Genomic DNA, 20,057 nt, shown 5'->3' on the forward strand with positions numbered 1-20,057 from the left:
AGAAACAGGGTTGCGGAGGGCAAAGCGGGGAGATTCCCGCACAGAGGATCGGTGCTGACCAGCACTCAGCAGCCAGAGAGGCTTGTTTGCTCTCCCGCTGGGATGGGTGGGGGCCTGGAGCTGAGGCTTGGGCATCCGAGGTTGGATCCCTGGGAGCGGACTGGGGCTGGCTGCGTGAACACAGCCTGAAGGGGGCTAGTGCACCACAGTTAGCTGGGAGGGAGTCCGGGAAAATGTCTGGAGATGGCAAAGAGGCAGGAGACTTTTTCTTGTCTCTTTGTTTCCTGGTACACGAGGAGAGGGGATTCAGAACGCCACTTAAAGGATCTCCAGAGATGGGCGCGAGTCGCGACTACCAGCATGGACCACAGAGATGTGCATGAGAGGCTAAGGCTGCTGCTGCACCCACCAAGAAGTCTGTGTGCAAGCACAGGTCAATACCCACACCTTCCCTCCCAGGAGCCTGTGCAGCCTGCCACTGCCAGGGTCACGTAATCTAGGGAGAACTTCCCCGGGAGAACACACGGCATGCCTTGGACTGGTGCAATGTCACACTGGCCCCTCTGCCACTGCAGGCTCGCCCCACATCCGTATCCCTCCCTCCCCCTGACCACAGCGAGCCAGAGCTACCAAATTAGCTGCTTCTTTAACCCCGTTCTGTCTGAGTGAATAGCAGTCACCCGCAGGTGACCTACATGCAGAGGTGGGTCCAAATCCAAAGCTGAACCCCGGGAGCTGTGCAAACAAAGAAGAGAAAGGGAAATCTCTCCCAGCAGTCTCAGGAGCAGCAGATTAAATCTCCACAATCAACTTGATGTACCCTGCATATGTGGAATACGTGAATAGGCAATGAATCATCCCAAATTGAAGAGGTGGACCTTGGGAGTAATGATATATATAAATATATATTTCTGTTTTTCTTTTTTTTGAGTGGGTACATGTATGCTTCTGTGTGTGATTTTGTCTGTATAGCTTTGCTTTTATCATTTGCCCTGGGGTTCTCTCTGTCCTTTTTCCTTTTTTTACTGTATTAAAATACTGAGTTTATTTCACATGTATATTTTTGTCCCCCCACCATTTCCATTTGTCTGACCACCACTACTACTATGTCTTATCATAACATTCCATACATACTTAAAACCAAGCAAAGGGTGGAGTTCCAACTTTAAAAACTAAACAGGCATTTTGGACAACACATTCTTGGCAATGGAACCTGGACACATTTATCAGACACGGTAGGGAAAGTTATCACTCTGCATTATAAAAAGGACAGCCAGATATCAACTGTTACAGAAATGAAATAAGACGGAAAATTTTAACAAACTGTTTAAACTATTTTCTTAAAAAGACTTCCTCCACTGCCAGAGATCTTGAATAGCCTCCTGGTCAGTCATCCAGAAACAATTCTTCACATAATTGATGAATTTGGCTTCCACTTTGGGAAAGGAACCACCTTTTTCTATACTTGCTTGCATTTTTGCTTTAATGTCTTCTACAGAGCTAGGTCCTTTTGGTGTTTTAGGAGTTTTTTCCTGTTTTTTGAAGGATTCTTGACCTTTTGATCTTGGTGTTGATGGTTTTGAGTCTTTTCCATTCTGGTTTGATTTTTGTGCATTTTTGGCTGGAGTATCTCGTACAGATTTCTTTACTGGAGCTTTTTCTTCGGCTTCCTCATCATCAAAGTCATCATCATCATCATCTTCATCATCATCGTCATCATCATCATCATCATCATCATCATCTTCATCAGCAGCAAGTTTTACTTTTTTCTGTGGAATCTTGCTACCACTTCCAGGGGCAGAACGCTTTCCAGATATACTTAGGAGTTTCACATCCTCCTCCTCTTCATCTTCTGATTCTTCATCTTCCTCCACAGCTACTAAGTGCTATCCACTAATATGCACAGGCCCTGAACCACACTTCAACCATAAGACCACAGGTGGTGTTATTTCAAAGCCCCCAAGGAAAACCGTTGGCTGCACAGACAGTTTCAAAGGTGCCAGTGTTACTTTAATTGGACTGCCATCATAATTCATCGCCTCTGCTTCGACAATGTGCAATTCATCCTTTGTGCCAGCCCCTAAACTGACCGTTCTTAAGATAACTGGTGCTCATTTTCATCATTATCCACCTTAAGGTGATAATCTTTGTCAGCCTTTAGTTCACAAACGAAAAGATAGTTCTGGGACCTCAGGGGGCTCATGTCCATGTCCATCAAATCTTCCATGGGTTGGTGGCACGCACTTCGGTGGGAGAGAAAGTGGACGGAGATAAAAGACTACCATTCAAAAGAACAGTCGCGCAGGACGGAATCAGACCAGGGCCTTCTTTTTTATTAATAAAATAAATTTTTGTCTTAATAATTATTGTTTACTTAATTACATTTATTTAATTTTATTTATTTTATCTTCTTTCATTCTTTCTATTTTTCCTCCCTTTCATTCTGAGCCGTGCAGAGGACAGGCTCTTGGTGCTCCAACCAGGCATCAACGTTGTGCCACTGAGGTGGGACAGCCAAGTTCAGGACACTAGTCCACAAGAGACCTACCAGCTACATGTAATATCAAACAGGGAAAATCTCCCAGAGATCTCCATCTCAACGCCAAGACCCAGCTCCACTCAACGGCCAGCAAGCTACAGTGCTGGACACCCAATGCCAAACAAGTAACAAGACAGGAACACAACCCCATCCACTAGCACAAAGGCTGCCTAAAATCATAGAAAGGCCACAGACACCCCAAAACACACCACCAGACGTGGACCTGCACACCAGAAGGACAAGATCCAGCGTCATGCACCAGAATACAGGCACTAGTCCCCTCCACCAGGAAGCCTACACAACCCACTCAACCAACATCAGCCACGGGGGACAGACACCAAAAACAATGGGAGCTACGAACCTGCAGCCTGCGATAAGGAGACCCCAAACACAGTAAGTTAAGCAAAATGAGAAGACAGAGAAAGACACAGCAGATGAGGGAGCAAGGCAAAAACCCACCAGACCTATCAAACGAACAGGAAATAGGCAGTCTACCTGAAAAAGAATTCATAACCATGATATTAAAGATGATCCAAAATCTTGGAAATTGAATGGAGAAAATAAAAGAAACTTTTAACAAGAAACTAGAAAAACTATACTGCAAACAAACAGTGAGGAACAACACAATAAATGAAATTAAAAATTCTCTAGAAGGGATAAATAGCAGAATAACTGAGGCAGAAGAACAGATAAGTGACCTGGAAGATAAAAGAGTGGAAATAACTACTGCAGAGCAGAATAAAGTAAAAAAAAATGAAAAGAATTGAGGATACATTCAGACACTTCTAGGACAACATTATACGCACCAACATTCGAATTAAGGGGTCCCAGAAGAAAATGAGGAAAAGAAAGGGACTGAGAAATTATAGTTGAAAACTTCCCTGATATAGAAAAGGAAATAGTTAATCAAGTGCAGGAATCACAGACAGTCCCATACAGGTTAAATCCCAGGAGAAACACGCCAAGACACATATTAATCAAACTATCAAAAATTAAATACAAAGAACAAATATTAAAAGCAGCAAGGGAAAAACAACAAATCACACATAAGGGAACCTCCATAAGGTTAACAGCTGATCTTTCAGCAGAAACTCTGCAAGCCAGAAGGGAGAGGCAGGAAATATTTAAAGTGATGAAGGAGAAAAACCTACAAGCAAGATTACTCTACCCAGCAGGGATCTCATTCAGATTTGATGGAGAAGTTAAAACCTTTACAGATAAGCAAAAGCTAAGAGAATTCAGCACCACCAAACCAGCTTTACAACAAATGCTAAAGGAACTTCTCTATGCAGGAAACACAAGAGAAGGAAAAGACCCAAAACAATTAAGAAAATGGTAATAGGAACATACATATTGATAATTACATTAAATGTAAATGGATTAAATGCTCCAACCAAAAGGCATAGATTGGCGGAATGGATAGAAAAACAAGCACCGTATATATGCTGCCTACAAGAGACCCACTTCATACCTAGGGACACACACAGACTGAAAGTCAGGGGATGGAAAAAGATATCCCATGCAAATGGAAATCAAAAGCAAGCTGGAGTAGCAATTCTCATATCAGACAAAATAGACTTTGAAACAAAGACTATTACAAGAGACAAAGAAGGACACTACATAATGCTCAAGGGATCAATCCAAGAAGAAGATATAACAATTGTAAGTACTTATGCACCCAACATAGGAGTACCTCACTACATAAGGCAACTACTAACAGTCATAAAAGGGGAAATCGACAGTATCACAGTCATAGTAGGGGACTTTAACACCCCACTTTCACCAATGGACAGATGACCCAAAATGAAAATGAATGAGGAAACACAAGCATTAAATGATACGTTAAACGAGTTGGACTTAAATAATATTTATAGGACATTCCATCCAAAAACAACAGAATACACATTCTTCTCAAGTGCTCATGGAACGTTCTCCAGGATAGACTATATCGTGGGTCACAAATCAAGCCATGGTAAATTTAAGAAAATTCAAATCATATCAAGTATCTTTTCCGAAAACAATGCTATGAGACTAGATATCAGTTACGGAAAAAATCTGTAAGAAATACAAACACATGGAGGCTGAACAACACACTACTTAATAACCAAGAGATCACCGAAGAAATCAACGAGGAAATCAAAAAATACCTAGAAACAAATGACAATGAAAACACGAAGACCCAAAACGTATGGGATGCAGTAAAAGAAGTTCTAAGAGGGAAGTTTATAACAATACTATCCTACCTTAAGAAACAAGAAATGTCTCAAATAAACAACCTAAACTTACAACTAATGCAATTAGAGAAAGAAGCACAAAAAACCTGCAAAGTTAGCAGAAGGAAAGAAGTCATAAAAATCACATCACAAATAAATGGCAAAGAAATGAAGGAAACGACAGCAAAGATCAATAAAACCAAAAGCTGCTTCTTTGAAAAAGAAAATGGTCAGAAGAACCAGGGGAAAGACGGGAATAAAGATGAAGACCTACTCGAGAATCGACTTAAGGATACAGGGAGGGGAAGGGTAAGCTGGGACAAAGTGAGAGAGTGGCAAGGACATATATACACTACCAAACATAAAACACATAGATACTGGGAAGGAGCCGCATAGCACAGGGAGATGAGCTCGGTGCTTTGTGAACACCTAGAGGGGTGGGATAGAGAGGGTGGGAGGGAGGGAGATTCACGAGGGTAGAGATATGGGGACATATGTATATGTATAACTGCTTCACTTTGTGCTATAGCAGAAACAGAGGCACCATTGTAAAGCAATTATACTCTAATAAAAATGTTAAAACACAAAGACAACAAAAAGCTGGTTCTTTGATAAGATAAAAGAAATTGATAAACCATTAGCCAGACGCATCAAAGAAAAAGAGACAAGACTCAAATCAATAGAATTAGAAATGAAAAAGAAGAAGTAACAACTGACACTGCAGAAATACAAAGGATCATGAGAGATTACTACAAGCAACTATATGCCAATAAAATGAACCGCCTGGAAGAAATGGAGAAATTCTTAGAAATGCACAACCTTCCGAGACTGAACCAGGAAGAAATAGAAAATATTAAATAAAACAATCACTAGCACTGAAATTGAAACTGTGATTACAATTCTTCCAACATACAAAAGCCCAGGACCTGATGGCTTCACAGGCGAATTCTATCAAACATTTAGAGAAGAGCTATCACCTATCCTTCTCAAACTCTTCCAAAATATAGCAGAGTGGGTACACTCCCAAACTCATTCTACGAGGCTACCATCACTGTGATACCAAAACCAGACAAAGGTGTCACAAAGAAAGAAAACTATAGGCCAATATCACTGATGAACATAGATGCACAAACCCTCAACAAAATACTAACAAACAGAACCCTACAGCGCATTAAAAGGATCATACACTATGATCAAGTGGGGTTTATCCCAGGAATGCAAGGCTTCTTCAATATATGCAAATCAATCAACGTGATACCCCATATTAAAGAATTGAAGGAGAAAAACCATATGATCATCTCAATAGACGCAAAGAAAGCTTTCGACAAAATTCAACACTCATTTTTCATAAAAACCCTCCAGAAAGTAGGCATAGAGGGAACATTCCTCAACATAATACAGGCCATATGTGACAAACCCACAGCAAACATTGTCCTCAATGGTGACAAAATGAAACCGTTTCCACTAAGATCAGGAACAAGACAAGGTTGCCCACTCTCACCACTATTATTCAACATAGTTTTGGATGTTTTAGCCACAGTGATCAGAGAAGAAAAAAAATAAAAGGAATCCAAATTGGAAAAGAACAAGTAACGCTGTCACTGCTTGCAGAAGACATGATACTATACATAGAGAATCCTACAGATGCTACCAGAAAACTACTACAGCTAATCAATGAATTTGGTAAAGTAGGAGGATACAAAATTAATGCGCAGAAACGTCTTGCATTCCTATACAGTAATCATGAAAAATCTGAAAGTGAAATTAAGAATACACTCCCATTTACCATTGCAACCAAAAGAATAAACTATCTGGGAATAAACCTACCTAAGGAAAAAAAGCCCCATATGAAGAAAATGATGACACTGATGAAAGAAATTAAAGATGATACAAATAGATGGAGAGATATACCACTTTCTTGGATTGGAAGAATCAAAACTGTTAAAATGACTCTACTACCCAAAACAATCTACTGATTCAATGCAATCCCTGTAAAACTACCACTGGCACTTTTCACAGAACTAGAACAGTAATTTCACAGTTTTTATGCAAACCAAAATATCCCGAAACAGCCAAAGCAGCCTTGAGAAAGCATAATGGAGCTGGAGGAATCAGGCTCCCTGACTTCAGACGGTATTACAAAGCTTCATTAATGATGACAGTATGGTACTGGCACAGAAACAGAAATATAGATCAATGGTACAGGATAGAAAGCCCAGAGGTAAACCCACACACATATCATAAACTCATCATTGATAACGGAGGCAAGGATATACAATGGAGAAAAGACAGCCTCTTCAATAAGTGGTGCTGGGAAAACTGGACAGCTACATGTAAAACAATGAAATTAGAACACTCCCTAACAGCATACAAAAAAGTAAACTCAAAATGGATTAAAGACCTCAATGTAAAGCCAGATGCTATCAAACTCTTACAGGAAAACATAGGCAGAACACTCTATGACACAAATCACAGCAAGATCCTTTTTGACACACCTCCTAGAGAAATGGAAATAAAAGCAGAAATAAACAAATGGGACTTAATGAAACTTAAAAACTTTGCACAGCAAAGGAAAAGATAAAAAAGATGTAAAGACAACCCTCAGAATGGTAGAAAATATTTGCAGATGAAACAAATGACAAAGGATTAATCTCCAACATTTACAAACAGCTCATGCTGCTTAATATCAAAAAAACAAACAACCCAATCTAAAAACGGGCAGAAAATCTAAATAGACATTTCTCAAAAGAAGATATACAGATTGCCAACAGACACATGAAAGGATACTCAACATCACTAATCATTAGAGAAATGCAAATCAAAACTACAATGAAGGAGGAGCTTCAAAATGGCGGAAGAGTAAGACGTGGTGATCACCTTCCTCCCCACAAATACATCGGAAATACATCTACATGTGTAACAACTCCTACAGAACACCTACTGAACGCTGGCAGAAACCTCAGACCTCCCAAAACGCAAGAAACTCCCCCACGTACCTGGGTACTGCAAAATAAAAAAGAAAATACAGAGACAAAAGAATAGGGAACAGACCAGCACCAGTGGGAGGGAGCTGTGAAGGAGGAAAGGTTTCCACACACTAGGAAGCCCCTTTGCAGTCGGAGACTGTGGGTGGCGGAGGGGGAAACTTCGGAGCCACAGAGGACAGCACAGAAACAGGGGTGTGAAGGGCAAAGCGGAGAGATTCCCGCACAGAGGATCGGTGCTGACCAGCACTCACCAGACAGAGAGGCTTGTCTGCTCTCTTGCTGGGACGGGTGGGGTCCTGGAGCTGAGGCTTGGGCATCCGAGGTCGGATCCCAAGGAGAGGACTGGGGTTGGCTGCGTGAACACAGCCTGAAGGGGGCTAGTGCACTACAGCTAGCTGGGAGGGAGTCTGGGAAAATATTTGGAGCTGCCAAAGAGGCAAGAGACTTTTTCTTGCCTCTTTGTTTCCTGGTACATGAGGAGAGGGATTCAGAATGCCACTTAAAGAGCTCCAGAAATGGGCGCGAGTCGCGGCTATCATCAAGGACCCCAGAGACGGGCATGAGACGCTAAGGCTGCTGCTGCAGCCACCAAGAAGTCTGTGTGCAAGCACAGGACAATACCCACAGCTCCCCTCCCAGGAGCCTGTGCAGCCTGCCACTGCCAGTGTCAAATGATCTAGGGAAAACTTCCCCAGGTGAACACAAGGCAAGCCTCGGGCTGTTGCAACATCACGCTTGCCCCTCTGCCGCTGCAGGCTCACCCCACAACTGTACCCCTCCCACCGCCCGACCTGAGCGAGCCAGAGCTCTCGAGTCAGCTGCATCTTTAACCCCGTCCTGTCTGAGTGAAGAGCAGACGCACTCAGGTGACCTACAGGCAGTGGCCGTTCCATATCCAAAGCTGAAGCACGGGAGCTGTGCAAACAATGAAGAGAAAGGGAAATCTCTCCCAGCCGCCTCAGGAGCAGTGGATTTAATGTCCACAATCAACTTGATGTACCCTGCATATCTGGAATACCTGAATAGACAATGAATCATCCCAAATTGAGGAGGTTGACTTTGGGGGCAACGATATATACATATATAATTCCGTTTTTCTTTTTTTGTGAGCATGTATGAGTATGCTTCTGTGGGTGATTTTGTCTGTATAGCTTTGCTTTTATCATTTTTCCTGGGGTTCTCTCTGTGCTTTTTTTAATTTATTACTTAAATAATATTTTTCTTAATAATCATTTTTTATTTTAATAACTATATTTTATTGTATATTATTTTATCTTCTTCGTTTTTCTATTTTTCCTCCCTTTAATTCTGAGCCATGTGGAGGACAGGCTCTTGGTGCTCCAGTCAGGCATCAGCACTTTGCCACTGAGGTGGGACAGCCAAGTTCAGGACATTGGTCCACAAGAGACCTACCAACTCCATGTAATATGAAACAGTGAAAATCTCCCAGAGATCTCCATCTCAACGCCAAGACTCAGCTCCATTCAACGGCCAGCAAGCTACAGTGCTGGACACCCAATGCCAAACAAGTAACAAGACAGGAACACAACCCCATCCACTAGCACATAGGCTGCCTAAAATCATAGTACCAGACGTAGACCTGTACACCAGAAAGAACAAGATCCAGCCTCATGCACCAGAACACAGGCACTAGTCCCCTCCACCAGGAAGCCTACACAACCACTCAACCAACCTCAGCCACTGGGGTCAGACACCAAAAACAAGGGGAGCTACGACCCTGCAGCCTGCAATAAGGAGACCCCAAACACAGTAAGTTAAGCAAAATGAGAAGACAGAGAAACACACAGCAGATGAGGGAGCAAGGCTAAAACCCGCCAGACCTAACAAATGAAGAGGAAATAGGCAATGTACCTGAAAAAAGAATTCAGAATCATGATAGTAAAGATGATCCAAAGCCTTGGAAATTGAATGGAGAAAATAAAAGAAACTTTTAACAAGGACCTAGAAGAACTATACAGCAAAACAAACAGTGATGAACAACACAATAAATGAAATTTAAAATTCTCTAGAAGGATCAATAGCAGAATAACGGAGGCAGAAGAACGGATAAGTGACCTGGAAGAAAAAAAGAGTGGAAGTAACTACTGCAGAGCAGAATAAAGTAAAAAAAAATGAAAAGAATTGAGGACACTTTCAGACACCTCTAGGACAACATTAAACGCACCAACATTCGAATTATAGGGGTCCCAGAAGAAAAAGAGAAAAAAGAAAGGGACTGAGAAAATATTTGAACAGATTATAGTTGAAAACTTCCCTAATATGGAAAAGGAAGTAGTTAATCAAGTCCAGGAATCACAGAGAGTCCCATACAGGATAAATCCCAGGAGGAACACGCCAAGACACATATTAATCAAAGTATCCAAAATTTAAATGCAAAGAACAAATATTAAAAGCAGCAAGGGGAAAAACAACAAAGTAAAACATAAGGGACCCTCCATAAGGTTAACAGCTGATTTTTTCAGCAGAAAACTGATGCAAGCCAGAAGGGAGTGGCAGGAAGTAATCTAAAGTGATGAAGGAGACAAACCTGCAACCAAGATTACTCTACCCAGCAAGGATCTCATTCAGATTTGATGGAGAAATTAAAACTTTACAGATAAGCAAAAGCTAAGGGAATTCAGCACCACCAAACCAGCTTTACAATAAATGCTAAAGGAACTTCTCTAGGCAGGAAACACAAGAGAAGGAAAAGACCCAAAACAATTAAGAAAATGGTAATAGGAACATACATATTGATAATTACGTTAAATGTAAATGGATTAAATGCTGCAACCAAAAGACATAGATTGGCGGAATGGATACAAAAACAAGCCTCGTATATGTGCTGTCTACAAGAGACCCCACTTCATACCTAGGGACACACACAGACTGAAAGTGAGGGGATGGAAAAATATATCCCATGCAAACGGAAATCAAAAGCAAGCTGGAGAGTAGCAAATTCTCATTCTCTGACAAAATAGACTTTGAAACAAAGACTATTACAAGAGACAAAGAAGGACACTACATAATGGTCAAGGGATCAATCCAAGAAGAAGATATAACGATTGTAAGTACTTATGCACCCAACATAGGAGCACCTCAATACATCAAAGGCAAATACTAGCAGCCATAAAAGGGGAGGTCGACAGTAACACAGTCATAGTAGGGGACTTTAACACCCCACTTTCACCAATGGACAGATGATCCAAAATCAAAATACATGAGGAAACACAAGCTTTAAATGATACATTAAACAAGATGGACTTAATTGGTGTTTATAGGACATTCCATCCAAAAACAACAGAATACACTTTCTTCTCAAGTGTTCATGGAACATCTCCAGGATAGATCATATCTTGGGTCGCAAATCAAGCCTTGGTAAATTTAAGAAAATTGAAATCATATCAAGTATCTTTTTCCAACAACAATGCTATGAGACTAGATATCAATTACAGGAAAATATCTGTAAGAAATAGAAACACATGGAGGCCAAACAACAAACTAATTAATAACCAAGAAATCACTGAAGAAATCCAAGAGGAATCAACAAATACCTAGAAACAAATGACAATGAAAAGAACGAAGCCCCAAAACCTATGGATGCTGCGAAAGCAGTTCTAAGAGGGAAGTTTATAGCAATTACAACCCTACCTTAAGAAACAAGAAACGTCTCAAATAAACATCCTAACCTTACACCTAAAGCAAATAGAGGAAAGAAGAACAAAAATCCCCAATGTTAGCAGAAGGAAAGAAGTCATAAAGATCACATCACAAATAAATGACAAAAGAAATGAAGGAAACGATAGCAAAGATCAATAAAACAAAAAGCTGCTTCTTTGAAAAAGAAAATGGTCAGAAGAACCAGGGGCAACACGAAAATAAAGATGAAGACCTACTAGAGAATCGACTTGAGGATACAGGGAGGGGGAAGGGTAAGCGGGGACAAATTGAGAGCGTGGCATGGACATATATACACTACCAGGCATAAAATAGATAGCTAGTGGGAAGGAGCCCGCATAGCACAGGGAGATGAGCTGGGTGCTTTTGTGAACACCTAGAGGGGTGGGATAGAGAGGGTGGGAGGGAGGGAGATGCACGAGGGTAGAGATATAGGGACATATGTATATGTATAACTGATTCACTTTGTTTTAAAGCAGAAACTGAGACACCATTGTAAAGCAATTATACTCCAATAAAGATGATAATAATAAAAACAACCAAAAGCTGCTTCTTGGATAAGATTAAACAAAATTGATAAACCATTAGCCCAGACGCATCAAAGCAAAAGAGAGAAGACTCAAATCAATAGAATTAGAAATGAAAAAGAAGAAGTAACAACTGACACTGCAGAAATACAAAGGATCATGAGAGATTACTACAAGCAACTATATGCCAATAAAATGAACCGCCTGGAAGAAAATGGAGAAATTCTTAGAAATGCACACCTTCCGAGACTGAACCAGGAAGAAATAGAAAATATTAAAAAAAAAAAAAACAATCTCTAGCACTGAAATTGAAACTGTGATTACAATTCCTCCAACAGACAAAAGCCCAGGACCAGATGGCTTCACAGGCGAATTCTATCAAACATTTAGAGAAGAGCTATCACCTATCCTTCTCAAACTCTTCCAAAATATAGCAGAGTGGGAACACTCCCAAACTCATTCTACGAGGCCACCATCACTGTGATACCAAAACCAGACAAAGGTGTCACAAAGAAAGAAAACTATAGGCCAATATCACTGATGAACATAGATGCACAAAGCCTCAACAAAATACTAACAAACAGAACCCTACAGCGCATTAAAAGGATCATACACTATGATCAAGTGGGGTTTATCCCAGGAATGCAAAGTTTCTTCAATATATGCAAATCAATCAACGTGATACCCCATATTAAAGAATTGAAGGAGAAAAACCGTATGATCATCTCAATAGACGCAAAGAAAGCTTTTGACAAAATTCAACACTCATTTTTCATAAAAACCCTCCAGAAAGTAGGCATAGAGGGAACTTTCCTCAACGTAATACAGGCCATAGATGACAAACCCACTGCAAACATTTGTCCTCAATGGTGACAAAATGAAACCGTTTCCACTAAGATCAGGAACAAGACAAGGTTGCCCACTCTCACTCTCACCACTATTATTCAACATAGTTTTGGAAGTTTTAGCCACAGTGATCAGAGAAGAAAAAAAAAAAAAAATAAAAGGAATTCAAATTGGAAAAAAAACAAGAAACGCTGTCACTGCTTGCAGATGACTTGACACTATACATAGAGAATCCTACAGATGCTTCCAGAAAACTACTAGAGCTAATCAATGAATTTGGTAAAGTAGGAGGATACAAAATTAATGCGCAGAAACATCTTGCATTCGTATACACTAATCATGAAAAATCTGAAAGTGAAATTAAGAAAACACTCCCATTTACCATTACAACCAAAAGAATAAACTATCTAGGAATAAACCTACCTAAGGAGAAAAAAGGACCCGTATGCAGAAAAATGATGACACTGATGAAAGAAATTAAAAATGATACAAATAGATGGAGTGATATACCATGTTCTTGGACTGGAAGAATCAACATTGTTAAAATGACTCTACTACCCAAAACAATCTACTGATTCAATGCAATCCCTATAAAACTACCACTGGCACTTTTCACAAAACTAGAACAATAATTTCACAGTTTTTATGCAAACCAAAAGATCCCAGAATAGCCAAAGCAATCTTGAGAAAGCATAACGGAGCTGGAGGAATCAGGCTCCCTGACTTCAGATGATACTACAAAGCTTCAGTAATGAAGACAGTATGGTACTGGCACAGAAACAGAAATATCGATCAATGGAACAGGAGAGAAAGCCCATAGGTAAACCCACACACATATAGTCACCTTAGCTTTGATAAAGGAGGCAAGGATATACAATGGAGAAAAGACAGCCTCTTCAATAAGTGGTGCTGGGTAAACTGGACAGCTACATGTAAAAGAATAAAATTAGAACACTCCCTAACACCATACACAAAAGTAAACTCAAAATGGATTAAAGACCTAAATGTAAGGCCAGACGCTATCAAACTCTTAGGGGAAAACATAGGCAGAACACTCTAGGACATAAATCACAGCAAGATGCTTTTTGACACACCTCCTAGCGAAATGGAAATAAAAGCAAAAATAAACAAATGGGAACTAATGAAACTTAAAAACTTTCGCACAGCAAAGGAAAACATAAAAAAACATGAAAGGACAACCCTCGGAATGGTAGAAAATATTTGCAGATGAAACCACTGACAAAGGATTAATCTCCAACATTTACAAGCAGCTCATGTAGCTTAATGTCAAAAAAACAAACAACCCAATCGAAAACCGGGCAGAAAACCTAAACAGACATTTCTCCAAAGAAGATATACAGATTGCCAACACACACATGAAAGGATGCTCAACATCACTAATCATTAGAGAAATGCAAACCAAAACTACAATGAGGGAGGAGCTTCAAGATGGCGGAAGAGTAAGACGTGGAGATCACCTTCCTCCCCACAAATACATCAGAAATACATCTACATGTGGAACAACTCCTACAGAACACCTACTGAACGCTGACAGAAGACCTCAGACCTCCCAAAACGCAAGAAACTCCCTCAGGTACCTAGGTAGGGCAAAAGAAAAAAGAAAAAACAGAGACAAAAGAATAGGGACAGGACCTGCACCAGTGGGAGGGAGCTGTGAAGGAGGAAAGGTTTCCACACACTAGGAAGCCCCTTTGAAGTCGGAGACTGCAGGTGGCGGAGGGCGGAAGCTTCAGAGCCCCGGAGGAGAACGCAGAAACAGGGGTGTGGAGTGCAAAGCAGAGAGATTCCCGCACGGAGGATTGGTGGTGACCGGCACTCACTAGCCAGAGAGGCTTGACTGCTCTCTCGCTGGGACGGGTGGGGGCCTGGAGCTGAGGCTTGGGCATCCGAGGTCGGATCCCAGGGAGAGGACTGGGGTTGGCTGCGTGAACACAGCCTGAAGGGGGCTAGTGCGCTACAGCTAGCTGGGAGGGAGTCCGGGAAAATGTCTGGAGCTGCCAAAGAGGCAAGAGACTTTTTCTTGCCTCTTTGTTTCCTGGTACACGAGGAGAGGGGATTCAGAGCGCCACTTAAAGGAGCTCCAGAGATGGGCGCGAGTCGCGGGTATCAGCACGGAACCCAGAGACGGGCATGAGACGCTAATGCTGCTGCTGCAGCCACCAAGAAGTCTGTGTGCAAGCACAGGTCAATACCCACAGCTCCCCTCCCAGGAGCCTGTGCAGCCTGCCACTGCCAGTGTCCCGTGATCTAGAGAAAACGTCCCCAGGAGAACACACGGCATGCCTCGGGCTGGTGCAACGTCACGCTGGCCCCTCTGCCGCTGCAGGCTCACCCCACATCCGTACCCCTCCCTTCCCCCGACCTGAGCGAGCCAGAGCTCCCGAATCAGCTGCTTCTTTAACCCCGTCCTGTCTGAGTGAAGAGCAGACACCCTCAGGTGACCTACACACAGAGGCGGGTCCAAATCCAAAGCTGAAGCCCGGGAGCTGTGCAAACAATGAAGAGAAAGGGAAATCTCTCCCAGCAGCCTCAGGAGCAGTGGATTAAATCTCCACAATCAACTTGATGTACCCTGCATATGTGGAATACCTGAATAGACAATGAATCATCCCAAATTGAGGAGGTGGACTTTGGGATCAATGATATATATATATATATATATATATATATATATATATATATATATATATATATATATATATATATATATATATATATATATATATATATATATATTTCCGTTTATCTATTTTTGTGAGCGTGTATGTGTATGCTTCTGCGTGTGATTTTGTCTGTATAGCTTGGCTTTTATCATTTTTCCTGGGGTTCTGTCTGTCCGGTTTTTAAATTATTACATAAATAATTTGTTTCCTTAATAATTATTTTTTACTTTAATAACTTGTTTTATTTTATTTTATTTTATTTTATCTTTTTCTTTCTCTCTTTTATTTTTCCTCCCTTTTGTTCTGAGCCGTGTGGAGCACAGGCTCTTGGTGCTCCAGCCAGGCATCAGCGCTGTGCCACTGAGGTGGGACAGCCAAGTTCAGGACACTGGTCCACAAGAGACCTACCAGCTCCATGTAATATCAAACAATGAAAATCTCCCAGAGATCTCCATCTCAACGCCAAGACCCAGCTCCACTCAACGGCCAGCAAGCTACAGTGCTGGACACCCAATGCCAAACAACTAACAAGACAGGAACACAACCCCATCCACTAGCACAAAGGCTGCCTAAAATCATAGAAAGGCCACAGACACCCCAAAACACACCACCAGACGTAGACCTGTACACCAGAAGGACAAGATCCAGCCTCATGCACCAGAACACAGGCACTAGTCCCCTCCACCAGGAAGCCTACACAACCCACTCAACCAACCTCAGCCACTGGGGTCAGACACCAAAAACAAGGGGAGCTACGACCCTGCAGCCTGCGATAAGGAGACCCCAAACACAGTAAGTTAAGCAAAATGAGAAGACAGAGAAACACACAGCAGATGAGGGAGCAAGGCTAAAACCCGCCAGACCTAACAAATGAAGAGGAAATAGGCAATGTACCTGAAAAAGAATTCAGAATCATGATAGTAAAGATGATCCAAAGCCTTGGAAATTGAATGGATAAAATAAAAGAAACTTTTAACAAGGACCTAGAAGAACTATACAGCAAACAAACAGTGATGAACAACACAATAAATGAAATTTAAAATTCTCTAGAAGGGATCAATAGCAGAATAACGGAGGCAGAAGAACGGATAAGTGACCTGGAAGAAAAAAAGAGTGGAAGTAACTACTGCAGAGCAGAATAAAGTAAAAAAAAATGAAAAGAATTGAGGACACTTTCAGACACCTCTAGGACAACATTAAACGCACCAACATTCGAATTATAGGGGTCCCAGAAGAAAAAGAGAAAAAGAAAGGGACTGAGAAAATATTTGAACAGATTATAGTTGAAAACTTCCCTAATATGGAAAAGGAAGTAGTTAATCAAGTCCAGGAATCACAGAGAGTCCCATACAGGATAAATCCCAGGAGGAACACGCCAAGACACATATTAATCAAAGTATCCAAAATTAAATGCAAAGAACAAATATTAAAAGCAGCAAGGGAAAAACAACAAATAAAACATAAGGGACCCTCCATAAGGTTAACAGCTGATCTTTCAGCAGAAACTCTGCAAGCCAGAAGGGAGTGGCAGGAAGTATCTAAAGTGATGAAGGAGACAAACCTGCAACCAAGATTACTCTACCCAGCAAGGATCTCATTCAGATTTGATGGAGAAATTAAAACTTTACAGATAAGCAAAAGCTAAGGGAATTCAGCACCATCAAACCAGCTTTACAATAAATGCTAAAGGAACTTCTCTAGGCAGGAAACACAAGAGAAGGAAAAGACCCAAAACAATTAAGAAAATGGTAATAGGAACATACATATTGATAATTACGTTAAATGTAAATGGATTAAATGCTGCAACCAAAAGACATAGATTGGCGGAATGGATACAAAAACAAGCCTCGTATATGTGCTGTCTACAAGAGACCCACTTCATACCTAGGGACACACACAGACTGAAAGTGAGGGGATGGAAAAATATATCCCATGCAAACGGAAATCAAAAGCAAGCTGGAGTAGCAATTCTCATATCTGACAAAATAGACTTTGAAACAAAGACTATTACAAGAGACAAAGAAGGACACTACATAATGGTCAAGGGATCAATCCAAGAAAAAGATATAACGATTGTAAGTACTTATGCACCCAACATAGGAGCACCTCAATACATAAGGCAAATACTAGCAGCCATAAAAGGGGAGGTCGACAGTAACACAGTCATAGTAGGGGACTTTAACACCCCACTTTCACCAATGGACAGATGATCCAAAATCAAAATACATGAGGAAACACAAGCTTTAAATGATACATTAAACAAGATGGACTTAATTGGTGTTTATAGGACATTCCATCCAAAAACAACAGAATACACTTTCTTCTCAAGTGTTCATGGAACATTCTCCAGGATAGATCATATCTTGGGTCGCAAATCAAGCCTTGGTAAATTTAAGAAAATTGAAATCATATCAAGTATCTTTTCCAACAACAATGCTATGAGACTAGATATCAATTACAGGAAAATATCTGTAAGAAATAGAAACACATGGAGGCCAAGCAACAAACTAATTAATAACCAAGAAATCACTGAAGAAATCCAAGAGGAAATCAACAAATACCTAGAAACAAATGACAATGAAAAGACGAAGCCCCAAAACCTATGGGATGCTGCGAAAGCAGTTCTAAGAGGGAAGTTTATAGCAATACAATCCTACCTTAAGAAACAAGAAACGTCTCAAATAAACATCCTAACCTTACACCTAAAGCAAATAGAGAAAGAAGAACAAAAATCCCCAATGTTAGCAGAAGGAAAGAAGTCATAAAGATCACATCACAAATAAATGACAAAGAAATGAAGGAAACGATAGCAAAGATCAATAAAACAAAAAGCTGCTTCTTTGAAAAAGAAAATGGTCAGAAGAACCAGGGGCAACACGGGAATAAAGATGAAGACCTACTAGAGAATCGACTTGAGGATACAGGGAGGGGGAAGGGTAAGCGGGGACAAAGTGAGAGCGTGGCATGGACATATATACACTACCAGGCATAAAATAGATAGCTAGTGGGAAGGAGCCGCATAGCACAAGGAGATGAGCTGGGTGCTTTGTGAACACCTAGAGGGGTGGGATAGAGAGGGTGGGAGGGAGGGAGATGCACGAGGGTAGAGATATAGGGACATATGTATATGTATAACTGATTAACTTTGTTTTAAAGCAGAAACTGAGACACCATTGTAAAGCAATTATACTCCAATAAAGATGATAATAATAAAAACAACCAAAAGCTGCTTCTTGGATAAGATAAACAAAATTGGTAAAACATTAGCCAGACGCATCAAAGCAAAAGAGAGAAGACTCAAATCAATAGAATTAGAAATGAAAAAGAAGAAGTAACAACTGACACTGCAGAAATACAAAGGATCATGAGAGATTACTACAAGCAACTATATGCCAATAAAATGAACCGCCTGGAAGAAATGGAGAAATTCTTAGAAATGCACAACCTTCCGAGACTGAACCAGGAAGAAATAGAAAATATTAAAAAAAAAAAAAATCTCTAGCACTGAAATTGAAACTGTGATTACAATTCTTCCAACAGACAAAAGCCCAGGACCAGATGGCTTCACAGGCGAATTCTATCAAACATTTAGAGAAGAGCTATCACCTATCCTTCTCAAACTCTTCCAAAATATAGCAGAGTGGGAACACTCCCAAACTCATTCTACGAGGCCACCATCACTGTGATACCAAAACCAGACAAAGGTGTCACAAAGAAAGAAAACTATAGGCCAATATCACTGATGAACATAGATGCACAAAGCCTCAACAAAATACTAACAAACAGAACCCTACAGCGCATTAAAAGGATCATACACTATGATCAAGTGGGGTTTATCCCAGGAATGCAAGGTTTCTTCAATATATGCAAATCAATCAACGTGATACCCCATATTAAAGAATTGAAGGAGAAAAACCGTATGATCATCTCAATAGACGCAAAGAAAGCTTTTGACAAAATTCAACACTCATTTTTCATAAAAACCCTCCAGAAAGTAGGCATAGAGGGAACTTTCCTCAACGTAATACAGGCCATAGATGACAAACCCACTGCAAACATTTGTCCTCAATGGTGACAAAATGAAACCGTTTCCACTAAGATCAGGAACAAGACAAGGTTGCCCACTCTCACTCTCACCACTATTATTCAACATAGTTTTGGAAGTTTTAGCCACAGTGATCAGAGAAGAAAAAAAAGAAAATAAAAGGAATCCAAATTGGAAAAAAAAACAAGAAACGCTGTCACTGCTTGCAGATGACTTGACACTATACATAGAGAATCCTACAGATGCTTCCAGAAAACTACTAGAGCTAATCAATGAATTTGGTAAAGTAGGAGGATACAAAATTAATGCGCAGAAACATCTTGCATTCGTATACACTAATCATGAAAAATCTGAAAGTGAAATTAAGAAAACACTCCCATTTACCATTACAACCAAAAGAATAAACTATCTAGGAATAAACCTACCTAAGGAGAAAAAAGACCCGTATGCAGAAAATGATGACACTGATGAAAGAAATTAAAAATGATACAAATAGATGGAGTGATATACCATGTTCTTGGACTGGAAGAATCAACAT

General features: G+C 40.6%; 1 pseudogene; it reads right to left on the reverse strand.

The window, feature by feature from the left end:
* Positions 1-1,072: 1,072 nt before the first annotated feature.
* Positions 1,073-2,309, reverse strand: LOC137756780 (nucleophosmin pseudogene; annotated as a pseudogene).
* Positions 2,310-20,057: the final 17,748 nt, after the last annotated feature.

This window comes from Eschrichtius robustus, chromosome X (assembly GCF_028021215.1).
Source record: "Eschrichtius robustus isolate mEscRob2 chromosome X, mEscRob2.pri, whole genome shotgun sequence".
NCBI lineage: Eukaryota > Metazoa > Chordata > Mammalia > Artiodactyla > Eschrichtiidae > Eschrichtius > Eschrichtius robustus.